The sequence below is a fragment of the Perissodus microlepis genome, chromosome 12 (genome assembly GCF_051167445.1).
Source record: "Perissodus microlepis isolate ML-2025 ecotype Zambia chromosome 12, ASM5116744v1, whole genome shotgun sequence".
Lineage (NCBI taxonomy): Eukaryota > Metazoa > Chordata > Actinopteri > Cichliformes > Cichlidae > Perissodus > Perissodus microlepis.
The window spans coordinates 35,287,379-35,300,223 of NC_140472.1; the positions used below are offsets into that span (position 1 = coordinate 35,287,379).

The following is a 12,845-nucleotide window of genomic DNA, read 5'->3' on the forward strand; positions in this document are numbered from 1 at the left end:
TAGTAGAGAATAAGTCATTTAAAACAAAGGTCTTATTTACCAGCGACCTGACATTAAGCAGTGCCATCCGTGGCCAGGGTACTAAGTCACCTCTAGAAGCACGAGGCAGAGTGCATAGATTGCTTCGACAAACTCCCCATCGGCGCGATGTTATCCAAATCCGAGTAGGAAAGCGTGTCGCAGAGCGGGCAGATGCTTGGTGATCAGCCGGGTAAATCCAGCGACAAGTAAGCAGTTTAGTGTCCGGGCAATCCAGGGAGGAGGGAAAAAATGATGGCGTGTCCAGATTAACATGTACATGGTCCGTAATTCTGGCTCTGAGAAAGGCCCTGAGACGGACGCGACGGCCGCTCCGTCTTCCCTGCTTCCTGTAGCGTTTCTTGTGGAGACTAGGAAGCGGTAGGTAGGAGAAGCCGCAGGACGAATCCAGTTGTGGTAAGTTAGCGCTGCCCACACTCCAGCAGGGGTCGGCCCGAAACGAATGAAAAGAACGAAGATTTAAAAGTGTTTGCCTGTCATATGTAATCAGTCCACAACCACTAGATAAACATAAGACTAGAAAAATAAAGATAAAAAACACAGTGCCGAGGTCCATAAGGGAAGGTAAGGGAAAAAGGGAGGGTAAAAAGCGGCGAGACGGACGGCAAGCCAAGTACACCGGCGCCATCTTACAGCATGACAGCATGGCAGCAGCATCTGGTGAGTCTTACTTTGTCACACTTACATGCAGTACCTGTGAGTTACCTCCCTCTACAAGCACTTTCTGACAGTAATTTAATTGTTTCTTGGTTTCTCCTGTTTGGAGAAATGTGAAAAAAATGAAGAAAAAGTGATTATTAGAGGATAAACGATGTGACTACAGGTGAATATGGTACAGCAGGTCTCATCTGAGTGTCTTTGCTGAACCAGGATGCTGTGTTGCATGTAACATACTTTAACAATGTGTTTAACCAATAACATTTGACAGAATGTGTTTTCTGAAAATTAACAGTCATGTTTAATAATCTTTCCCAGAACTAATGTGATCTGTTCATACAGTCAGTCATTGACATTAAAAGTGCTTTCTTCCATCTGATGTAGTCATTGCAGGATAACACATTATGTCTCAGTGCATAAACTACTACTGTAGAGGCTAAGCCTACGCTTGAAGCCACTGAGGTGGTCGTTAACGGGGGTGACGCGATGTCACTGGTATGCATGAATTAAGTAAACAGTCCAATAAATCCAGCAGTATGTATCTTGTCCTTTTTGGTCTTTATTCCGTATCAACTTAACATAACAGCGCAACGGTCACAAACTGTTTGCCTTCTTACAATTAATGACACACCTGACGCCGATTACGTGCGTCTACCTTAAATACCTTTACATGATCAAAACAGAAAAAGGTGACCTCTAGCGACCACATAAGGTATTAACCCAAGAATGGCTCCTACAACTACTAATAATAATGAAAGAAGAGTTATTTATTTCTTTATCTTTGCAGGACCACAAGACACTTTTCCCAGACGTCGCAGGAACAGCATCGAATTTCTGCCACCCTACAGTGAGTTTTTAAAGAAAAGAATATGTTTAATGCAAACTTTAACTGGGCAATTTAAGGTGGAAGACATTAGGCAGAAGCAGGTGAAGACAAAATATAGCAGGAAGTTGAAGTGTTATACCCCTGAAAACAGGGGGAAAAGAATCACGAGAGTGATTATGACTTGCGTCTCTCATGCAGTAGTTTATTGCAGTGAAAATGAGCAGAAACGTTTCACATTCTGTACTGCTAAATGTCACATGGTGGAAGAAAAACACTAAATAATAAACCGAAATACTAAAGTGCTTACTATACATATACTTGAGCAGGTTACCTGACAAAATGGCTGACAATCGCAGCATTTTTAGCTCCTGCCGTTATCTTAATGGCCATTACACAGTACAAAACTGAGGCTCAAAACCGCCACATACATGTGCACAAAACTGTAATATAATGCTTCTAAAGCTTACAAAACAATGAAGGATTACCTCTTAAATATCTTAACAGTGTACACATTGGAAATATATCAACTTTTAAACACTTTTACCTGAAAACAGGGGGAAAAGAATCACGAGAGTGATTATGACTTGCGTCTCTCATGCAGTAGTTTATTGCAGTGAGGAGAACGCGCGAAAGCCCCCTAGTGGAGAATAGAGACACTACTAATCGATCCCAGAAAAGGCTTACTAGCCGATCACTGATGTATAGATTGCAGTTCTCTTAAATAACATGAAAGCCATTAATATAACATGAAAAATAATAAACTCTTAACCATTTTCTTACCATATTTACATTATTTTCATCCTTATATCAACTGATATGAATGAGTATTAACTGAACAGTTTTATATGCAGTAGTCCTTCAACCTGTCACAGAAGCCTGTTTGGAATAATGAAAACCTCTTAGTGCACGGATTCTGCTTTCTCTCTTTACATTTAAAGCTAATATAATGTATAGAAAAGTGAAGAAAACTATTTTATGTAAACTTTTGGGTGTCATTTCTGGGAGAGGTTACAGCATATCAAATTTCTCCTTAACTTCATGTTAACAGATCAAACATTCAGGATACCAGTGTTTGTGTAGCTCTATGCCACAGACATGAAGTTGGTGCAATTTATTGAAACTGATGCATTCTGTGACAATGATGCTCAAAAGAGATTATAGAAATAAAATTGTGCCAAACAAGAAAAAAAAAATTGGTCTTCAGATTATAACACTGTGGATGTAAAACTGAGCTTTTAACAGAGGTCAACTCTCAAACTTTATGTAGTATTCTCATATATGAATATATATCTATGGTTCAGTAATGGTCCATAAATACTAGAAAAAATAACACATATTTTAACAAGAGAACAAATTTTCAATAATTAAAACTCAACGGTTACAGGGGAGAACTTATTAAAAATAAATTACAACCTATGATATAATTTTGTTGCTGCTTGTATTAACTTTGAAAGATTCTTTGTTCAGTGTTTGTGTTTGCTGTCGTTTCAGTGTCTGAGCTCAGAGCTGTCCTGCTGGGGAACAGCTGGTCTGAGAGGAGTTCAGTGGGGAACTTTATACTGGGAGAGAACAAGTTCAACCCTGAGGAAGAACTGGACCGATGTGTGAGAGTCAGTGGACACATTCAAGGGAAAGAAATATTTCTCATCAACACTCCAGATCTACTTCATCCAAACATCTCTGAGGAGAAATTAAAGGAACATGTGAAAAACTGTGTGAGGCTCTCTGATCCCGGACCTCATGTGTTCCTGCTGGTTCTACAGCCTGAAGACTTCACTGAGCATCAAAAAACGAGACTCTGCAGAGTCCTGAACTTCTTCAGTGATCATTCCTTTGATCATTCACTGGTTCTGATATCACCACCCAGAGAGATGCATCCAGGTTCAGGGCATACTGTCATGTATCATGCACCTATACAGGAAATGATCAGACGATGTAAACACAAGTCACTGCAGCTTGAAAACCTCAACATTTGGGAGTTACTAGAAAACATGGAACACATTGTAGAAATGAACAATGGAACACATGTGATCTGTCAGCACACCAGCGCTGAACAAAGAAAAGAAGCTCCTGTTACTTTGAATTATCCTCAGCCTGTTGGTAAGTAAAAACCCCAAACTCTATCTGTAGATATTTTAACATAAAGACACTTTCTAAAGTGCTCAGAAGGAACGATCCACCAAAAACATGAAGCAGCATTTACTGAAGATGAAAAAAGTGAAGAAAGACCAAAAGGCTTTTAGGATCAGTCAGACAGTCTGAGAGTAATTTCCTGTTTGTATCTTTGCTCCTTTACAGGACGTAGACTCTGCATTTTGCTGTTTGGAGGAAACTCAGCAAAGAAGACAGAATTCTGTAACTTTATTGTGAAGAAAAAAACTTCCTATTATTCAAGTTTAATTCAAAACAAGCAAGTTTTCCATGGAGAGTGGAGAGGAAAACAATTAACAGTAGTGAAAACTCCTGACTTCTTAAGTCTGTCTCTGAAAGCAGCGAGAGAAGAGATGAAGAGCTGTGTGAGTCTCTGTCCTCCTGGACCAAATGTTCTGCTGCTGATGGTGAAACCTTCTGATTTCACTGAAGAGAAGAGAAAAATTCTTAAATTCATCCTGAGTTTTCTTGGTGAGGATGCCTTTAAACACTCCATGGCGATCATCACAGATAAAGAGGTGACAAATTATTCTGTTACATCAGTCCTCAGAGATTGTGAAGGTAGACACTACAACATGATTGAAAATAATCGGGAACAGTTAATGGAGAAGATTGAGAACATGCAGATTGTCCTCAAAGGAAAATTCCTCACAGTCACTGAAGAGACCATAAAATCAGTGTCTGAGCACAAGAAACAACATTTAAACCTGGTTCTGTGTGGGAGGAGAGGAGCAGGGAAGACGTCAGCAGCCAAGGCCATTTTAGGTCAGACTGAGCTTCATTCAGCCTCCAACTCATCAGAGTGTGTTAAACATCAGGGAGAGGTGTGTGGACGTTGGGTTTCCCTGGTGGAGCTGCCTGCCTTGTATGGAAAACCTCAGCAGGCAGTGATGGAGGAATCACTCAGGTGTATCTCCCTCTGTGATCCTGAGGGTGTCCATGCCTTCATCCTGGTCCTACCTGTGGCTCCCCTCACTGATGAAGACAAGGGAGAGTTAGAGACCATCCAGGACACATTCAGCTCTCGAGTCAATGACTTCACCATGATTCTGTTCACTGTGGACTCAGATCCTACAGATCCAGCTGTTTTTAACTTTGTAAGACAAGACACAGACATTCAGAAGCTCTGTCAGACTTACAGAGGACGATATGTTGTTCTCAACATCAAGAACAAACAGCAGATCCCAGAACTGTTGAATCATGTGGAAAAGATGAGACCAGACAAAAACAAACAATTCTGTTACACAACATCAACATTTGGATTCGGAAAAATGGATCAAATTTCACAACAGCAGACAAAAATAATTTCTCTACAGGAGGAGCTTAATGAGAGGAGGTCAAAGGTCACAGACACTGGTAAGTAAACTGTAACTGATATTTACTGTTCTCTCAATGTGATACTCTGCTATGTATTTCATTATCAAGAAAATAGCTCCTGAGTCTAATTTAGCCCCATACATACTTCTTTTACAGGTGATGATGAGAACATGAACACAGAGCCTCTCAGGATTGTCCTGATAGGAAAGACTGGCTGTGGAAAGAGTTCTTCAGGAAACACAATTCTAGGAAGGAGAGAGTTTAAAGCTGAATCAGCCCAAAAGTCAGTAACTACATACTGTCAGAAAGTACAGGGTAAAGTGGACGGTCGTCCTGTTGCTGTGGTCGACACTCCTGGTCTCTTTGACACAACTCTGTCAAATGAAGAAGTTTATGAGGAGTTGATGAAATGTGTCAGTCTTCTGGCTCCAGGACCACGTCTTCCTGCTGGTGATACAGATCGGCAGGTTCACAGCAGAGGAGAAGGAGACACTGAAACTGATCAAGGAATTCTTTGGCAAGAATTCAGAAAACTTCACCATCATTCTTTTAACCAAAGGAGACGATCTGGAAGCTGATGATCTGACCATTGATGAGTACATTGATACAAAATGTGATAATTCCTTCAAGAAGCTGATCTCTGACTGTGGAGGAAGATACCACGTGTTCAACAACCGTGACAAACAAAACCGTACACAAGTCAGCGAGCTGATAACAAAGATTGACACCATGGTGAAGAACAATGGTGGAAACTGCTACACCAATGAGATGCTGCAAGAGGCTGAAGCAGCGATACAGAAGGAAATGCAGAGGATCCTGAAGGAGAAAGAAGAAGAGATGCAGAGAGCAAGAGAAGAACTTGAAAGGAAACATCAGGAAGAAAAGAAGAGCCTGCAAAGAAGAATGGAAAAACAGAGGGATGAAATTAAAAAAGAGAGAAAACAGAGAGAGAAGCAGCTTCAAGAAATGGAGAAAAACATCAAAAGATCTGAGAGAGAACAGAAGAAGAGAGAAGAAGAACTTAGAGACGAGGAAGAAAAGAAAAGAAAAATGCAGGAAGAACGTCAACAACAGGAGTGGAAGAAAGAACGAGAAGCTCTGGAGAAAAAAATCAAGTCAGAATCAGAGGAAAAGGAAATCACTGACAGAAAACTGGAGGAGGTTAAAAGAGAGATGGAAGAAAAACGAGAGATTTGGGAGAAGGAAAGAAAAGTGCAGTGGGAAAAACAGCATCAAGAAGATGAACTGAGACGTCAGAAGGAGAGAGAGAAACTGAAGAAGCTTCAAGAAGAGTACGAACAGGAAAGAGAAAACAATGAAAACAAAAGAAAAGAAGAAGATCGACTCAAAAGAGAACAAGAAGAGAAGGAGCGAAAAGAATTAGAGGAAAACTACAAGAACAAAATGGGGAACATGAAAACGATTTATGAAGAGGAGGCCAGAAAACAAGCTGAAGAGTTCAATGAGTTCAGAGAAAAATATAATAAAGAACTCGAAACTCTGAAAGAAAAACATGATGAGGAGCTGGACGCTCTGAAGCAACAGCATGAGACAGAAATGCAACAGAAACAGGACGAACACACCAAAGAGTGCAAGACATTAGAAGACCAAGAAAAGAAAAAAGAAGAGGAAATCAAAACCCTGAAAGAAAAACAACAAAAAGAAAAGGATGATTATCTTGACCTCACGGTGGTAAAATTCAAGAAGTGTACCATCAGCTGATGTTCTTCTTTGCTGTAACAATAAATATTATTCACTGATATTACAAACTGATCGTTCTGTAACCCCAGCAGCATCTACAGGCCTCCGTCACAGTGCATCATGTAGCTGTGTTCACATTCTTGGCTTTTTTATTTTACATGTTCTCCAGTTTGTCTGATTGTATGTTAGAAGGTTCTTAGCTTTATAAAGTAACAGCAAATAATATGATTCCACAATTTTCAGCAGCTGAACTGACGTAAAAAAAATTAATCTGCATGTTTTTTTTCTGTATTTTGACCTTTTTTATTCACTCTCTCATTTTAAAGGTAGACTCTTTCATGACTAGGTAGTATTTTCTTGTGGAGTTTGATTTCATTTTAATTCAGAGTTGCTGTTATGATATAATGACAGAAGCTGTAAACATTTCCATTAACAGTCACAATATCATGTCAAATTCTCATTTTCCATTTGTTGAAGAATTTCTAACATGTTGAATTTATTTGTGATATTTTATGTGTACTTGCAGTAAATTCTTTCCTTTGTGATTAATTCATTGCTGAAACTGTTAAATGTGCTAATCATTATAATAAAATCTAATGGTCAACAATATCAAACGTTTCCCTGAATGCTACATTAAAACGCATTTTGCATAAATAAAATCTAAAAGTGGAAAATAAATATTGGAATTGTTGCATTCTCTCTCTCTACTGCGAGTTTTGAATTTTTCCATGTTTTTCATAAAGGTTTTTGCTTTTAAAGAATAGAAATATGAAAACCTCAGGAGGCAGTGATGGAGGAATCACTCAGGTGTATCTCCCTCTGTGATCCTGAGGGTGTCCATGCCTTCATCCTGGTCCTACCTGTGGCTCCCCTCACTGATGAAGACGAGAGAGTTAGAGACCATCCAGAACACATTCAGCTCTCGAGTCAATGACTTCACCATGATTCTGTTCACTGTGGACTCAGATCCCACAGATCCAGCTGTTGGTAACTTTGGAAAGGACAATGAAGACATCCAGGAGCTCTGTGAGAGCTGTGTCTCGGTTTCTTGTGAGCCTTTGCCACCTGAACCTCAGTAGACACAACCTTTGTGAAGAAACTTTTATAATTTCTACTTCATTCAGCAGCTATTGGATCTGTTGTTTGTCCTTGATTGTAGCGACTTCCACAGTCGCTAGAGGCCGGGGATGGAGCCCGCCTCTTTGCCTGACGCGCTGTCAACTTTACGCAATAATTCAAGAGGTGGAATTGCTTGCTTGTTTATTAAAGTGCTTTGAGAGTTTACAGAGTAACGTGATCTGCTCCTGATTCAGACTCTTAAAACATCGCAGGCTCTAATGCAACAAGGGGAAACTCGTTGTGCAGCGGTCAACAAAAACTACGGCTACCCAGCCCTCCTCTCTGTCAAAATCAAACCAGTGAATGACAGACTGACAACGCCCTCTTAATGTCACCGCTAGCACCCACGTGACTCCCGTTACGCATCACCATAGCAACCAAACAAATGAAAACCCAGCGATCATCAATACATGTAGTTATGTCTCCTACATTGATCTTGAGAACATGAAAGCCTAAAGATGCATAAAAATAAACATTTGATCATTTTAATGGAGGTTATTTGAAGTGGATTATTTAGTTTTCTAAGTTATACGTCGTCATTTGTTGTAAAGCTAATTAACCACTACAAAACACCTCTAAACAAATACACTATTTTGTGTTTAAGTATTATGATTTTGTCATGTTTGTGATCAGATCACAAGCAAACCAGATCAAAAGTAATGGTAGAGTCTCAAAAGAAGAATCCAGAAACAGTTCTTGGAAGTGATAAAGGTAAAAGGACATTATTTGATTTGGACTAAATCATCTGCTTTGGATATCAGTCCATTCAAAGGACATTATTGGCAATCAGCACCATCGTAATAGTGGGGTATTTTTCTCGTTCTTTGCATAGTAATTAAACTGTACATTAGATCATTCACTGTTGTTAATCACAAAGAATGATCCTATAATGGAAAATTATTGTTTTTTCTTCACACAAGTCAGCGAGCTGATAACAAAGATTGACACGTACAAGTACAATGGAGGCAACTGCTACACCAATGAGATGCTGCAAAAGGCTGAAACTGCGATAAAGAAGGAAATGCAGAGGATCCTGAAGGAGATGGACGATAAGATGAAGAGAGAAGAGAAAAACTTGAAAGGAAACATGAGGAAGACATGAAAGAAATGCGAAGAAGACTTGAAGAACAGAGAGCTGAAACTGAAGAAGAGAGAAAAAGGAGAGAAAAAGAACTCAAAGAAAAGGAAGAAAAATTAAATAAAGTGCTGGAAGACCAAAAAAAAGAAATGGAAAAAAGAGAAATCCTGATCAGAGAGAGGAGACAACTGGAGGACAGTCAACAACAGGAATGGGAACAAAAACTTGAAGCTCTGGAGAAAAAACCAAATCTGAATCAGAGTCCAAAGAAATCACTGAGAGAAAGTTGAAACTGTGGTGGACCACTGGAGGGCTCCACCACACCCAGTTCTCAGGAAGTGTTATTGCTGTGTTTTAGAGGGGAAAGTATTCAGTTGTGTGGTGATGCGCAATAAAGTAGGAATGTTAATCGAGAGCTCTCGTGTTGTCTGTGTTTACCTCCACAGAACAAACTAGAAAAGAGATGAGAAAGAAACAGCATGCTTGGGAAATGGAGAGACAAGAGTGGTGGAACAAACAATACAAAGAAGACAGGCAGAGAAGAGAGAAGGAACAAGCAATGCTCCTACAGCTCCAAGAAGAATATGAGGAGGAGAAAGAAAGATACATAAAGAAAACAAGAGAAGAAGAAAAAATCAGAAGAGAGCAGGAACAAAGAGAAAGAGAAGAGCTAGAAGAAAAGTATGAGAAACAAATACAAAGGCCTTTGAAGCTCTGATAGAAAAGTACGATGAGCAAATCAGGGAAATGAGGCGAAAGAGGAGCAAAAAGGTCAAACAGAGGAAGAGGGGGAAGTTTTAGGAGTGACGGCGAGAGAGAGAGAAACAAAGAAAGAGCAGAAAAAGAGAGAGAGCGAGTTTTTACTATAACATTCTGCATATAAAAACTAGGTTTAAAACAGATTTTTGCTAAATATCTTTTTATTTATATGATACATAGAACATAGACAGCAAAATTCATACAAAATATATCAATGAAATCCAGTTCCTGGCCTTTAAGTTCTGCAAGGGCTGAACCATGTGTCCTGTAATTTTTACAAAAGAAAAGGGTCAGTAAAGTAAGATTTAAAAGATTATTTGCAGTTGTGTGGTTAATGTCAAGTTGTCTGTAATCCTGGAGCGGTGACCTGCAACACTATGCCTGACATTTGGTCATAGAGGATGAAACAACAGTGAAGCAGACCAGTCTGTGGTTGTGAATGCTTGCAATTAATTGTTAGGAGATGGACTAAGCCAAGTGTAGGAGCCGTATGAGTTGTTCCTTTTTTGGTTAAGTGGGTTGGTTTAAATGCACTCAATGTATTGGTGCACGGGTGTGGGGTGTGACTCATGGGTGTGTTAGGTGATAAATGTGGTTGCACTCACCTGTTCACAGCATCTGATGCTGATGAGCAGAAAGGTAGGGTGAGCATGAGGGGAAACCTTCTGTTGACCGCAGCTTGAATCATTTTGATGCATTTTTTGACTGTAACTTGACGTATGGTTTATGACGCTCTCCCCGAGGCGCGGAAGGCAAAGGAAAAGTGGGCCGCGCCCCTTCGCTCACACACAGGAAGGAAAGCCGGAGTTTCCCGGGGCTGGATCGGAAGGAAGAAGCGCGGGAAGGAGGATGGAGGAGAGAGGACGGATGGCAGCGGCGTCTGCTGGCAAAACTGGTTGGAGCAATGCCAAAAATTCAAACCTGGTTGGCAGTTCACCCGTGGCAGCGGTTGAGCACGACTGTTCCGTGAGTGGGTCAGCTGTGGGCAGCTGGGAAGACTATGTTGATTTTGACGAAGAGGAGGAAATGCCTCTGGAGCAAGTGCAAGGTGAGCAGAGGAGGGAAAAGCGTAAAAGAGGTGGGAGCAGTAGTGGTAGGGATGATTGTTTAGAAGCTAGAGAGAGAACAAGAATGTCTGTTGTTCTGAGATTCAATGAAAGAACACAAGTCCATATTAAAAAACTGAGTCCGTTCGTGTTGACAGCTGAACTTAACAGTAAAGTGGGAGATATAGTTTCTGCTAAGGTACTCTCAGATGGAAATCTTCTTGTGCAATGTGTGAATGAAGAGCAGCTCAACAAGGCTTTGAACTTAAAACAATTGGGGAAGTTTAAAGTAGAAAATGCTGGGCAAGTGGGTGCACAGACGGGAGGTGGATGCAAGGGGGTCATTTCTGGGGTGCCCATTAGTGTGAAAATGGATGATCTGAAAAGCAAAATCAAAGGAGGAAATGTGATTTCTGTGGTCAGAATGAAAGCAACAAAAGAAGGACTTAAGGTGGATAGTGAAAGTATCCTGTTATGACTGTTGTTGTAATTATTAATATGTAAATTTGAGTGTGCAGGTGCTCCTCCATGATTGGTGCATCCAGGGTGGATGGATCGTACCGACTGGCTAACAACTGGGAGGCAGCGCATAAGAAGACACCACCAGGGACTGCCAGGTCATTCATCCTCGGCCCAACCCAGCCGGCAGACCGTGTGTTTCACTATGTTGGTTTAATGTAGGAGCATGTAGGGGTGGACCGCCTTTTTGTTTGATTAGTTTTCTCCTGTTTTTGTTAGGTAGGGAGGAAAGTAATTGTCGTTTGGTTTAGTTCTTTTGAATAGGTAAGTTGTATTTACTCCTGAGATAGGCTACCTTTTGTTTGTTGTTTTGGCCTTGGGTTCACCCCGAAGTTATAATTTCAATTCAATTCAATTCAATTCAATTTTATTTATATAGCGCCAAATCACAACAAAAGTCGCCTCAAGGCGCTTCATAGATACAGAGAAAAACCCAACAATCATATGACCCCCTATGAGCAAGCACTTTGGCGACAGTGGGAAGGAAAAACTCCCTTTTAACAGGAAGAAACCTCCGGCAGAACCAGGCTCAGGGAGGGGCGGCCATCTGCTGCGACCGGTTGGGGTGAGAGAAGGAAGACAGGATAAAAGACATGCTGTGGAAGAGAGACAGAGGTTAATAACAGATATGATTCAATGCAGAGAGGTCTATTAATACATAGTGAGTGAGAAAGGTGACTGGAAAGGAAAAACTCAATGCATCATGGGAATCCCCCGGCAGCCTACGTCTATTGCAGCATAACTAAGGGAGGATTCAGGGTCACCTGGTCCAGCCCTAACTATATGCTTTAGCAAAAAGGAAAGTTTTAAGCCTAATCTTGAAAGTAGAGATAGTTTCTGTCTCCCGAATCCAAACTGGAAGCTGGTTCCACAGAAGAGGGGCCTGAAAACTGAAGGCTCTGCCTCCCATTCTACTTTTAAATACTCTAGGAACAACAAGTAGGCCTGCAGAGCGAGAGCGAAGTGCTCTAATAGGGTGATATGGTACTACAAGGTCATTAAGATAAGATGGGGCCTGATTATTTAAGACCTTGTATGTGAGGAGCAGGATTTTGAATTCAATTCTGGATTTAACAGGAAGCCAATGAAGGGAAGCCAAAACAGGAGAAATATGCTCTCTCCTTCTAGTCCCTGTCAGTACTCTTGCTGCAGCATTTTGGATTAGCTGAAGGCTTTTCAGTGAGTTTTTTGGACATCCTAATAATAATGAATTACAGTAGTCCAGCCTGGAAGTAATAAATGCATGAACTAGTTTTTCAGCGTCACTCTGAGACAGGATATTTCTAATTTTAGAGATGTTGCGCAAATGGAAGAAAGCAGTCTTACATATTTGTTTAATATGTGCGTTGAAGGACATGTCCTGGTCAAAAATGACTCCAAGGTTCCTCACAGCGTTACTGGAGGCCAAGGTAATGCCATCCAGAGTATGAATCTGGTTAGATACCATATTTCTAAGATTTTCAGGGCCGAGTACAATAACCTCAGTTTTATCTGAATTAAGAAGCAGAAAGTTAGCGGCCATCCAGGTCTTTATGTCTTTAAGACATTCCTGCAGTTTAACTAATTGGTGTGTGTTATCTGGCTTCATGGACAGATAGAGCTGGGTGTCATCTGCATAGCAGTGAAAATGTAT

The 12,845-nt window shown here is 40.6% G+C and overlaps 1 pseudogene; it reads left to right on the top strand.

The window, feature by feature from the left end:
• Positions 1–1,051: 1,051 nt before the first annotated feature.
• On the top strand, positions 1,052–7,351 carry LOC146376773 (uncharacterized; annotated as a pseudogene).
• Positions 7,352–12,845: the final 5,494 nt, after the last annotated feature.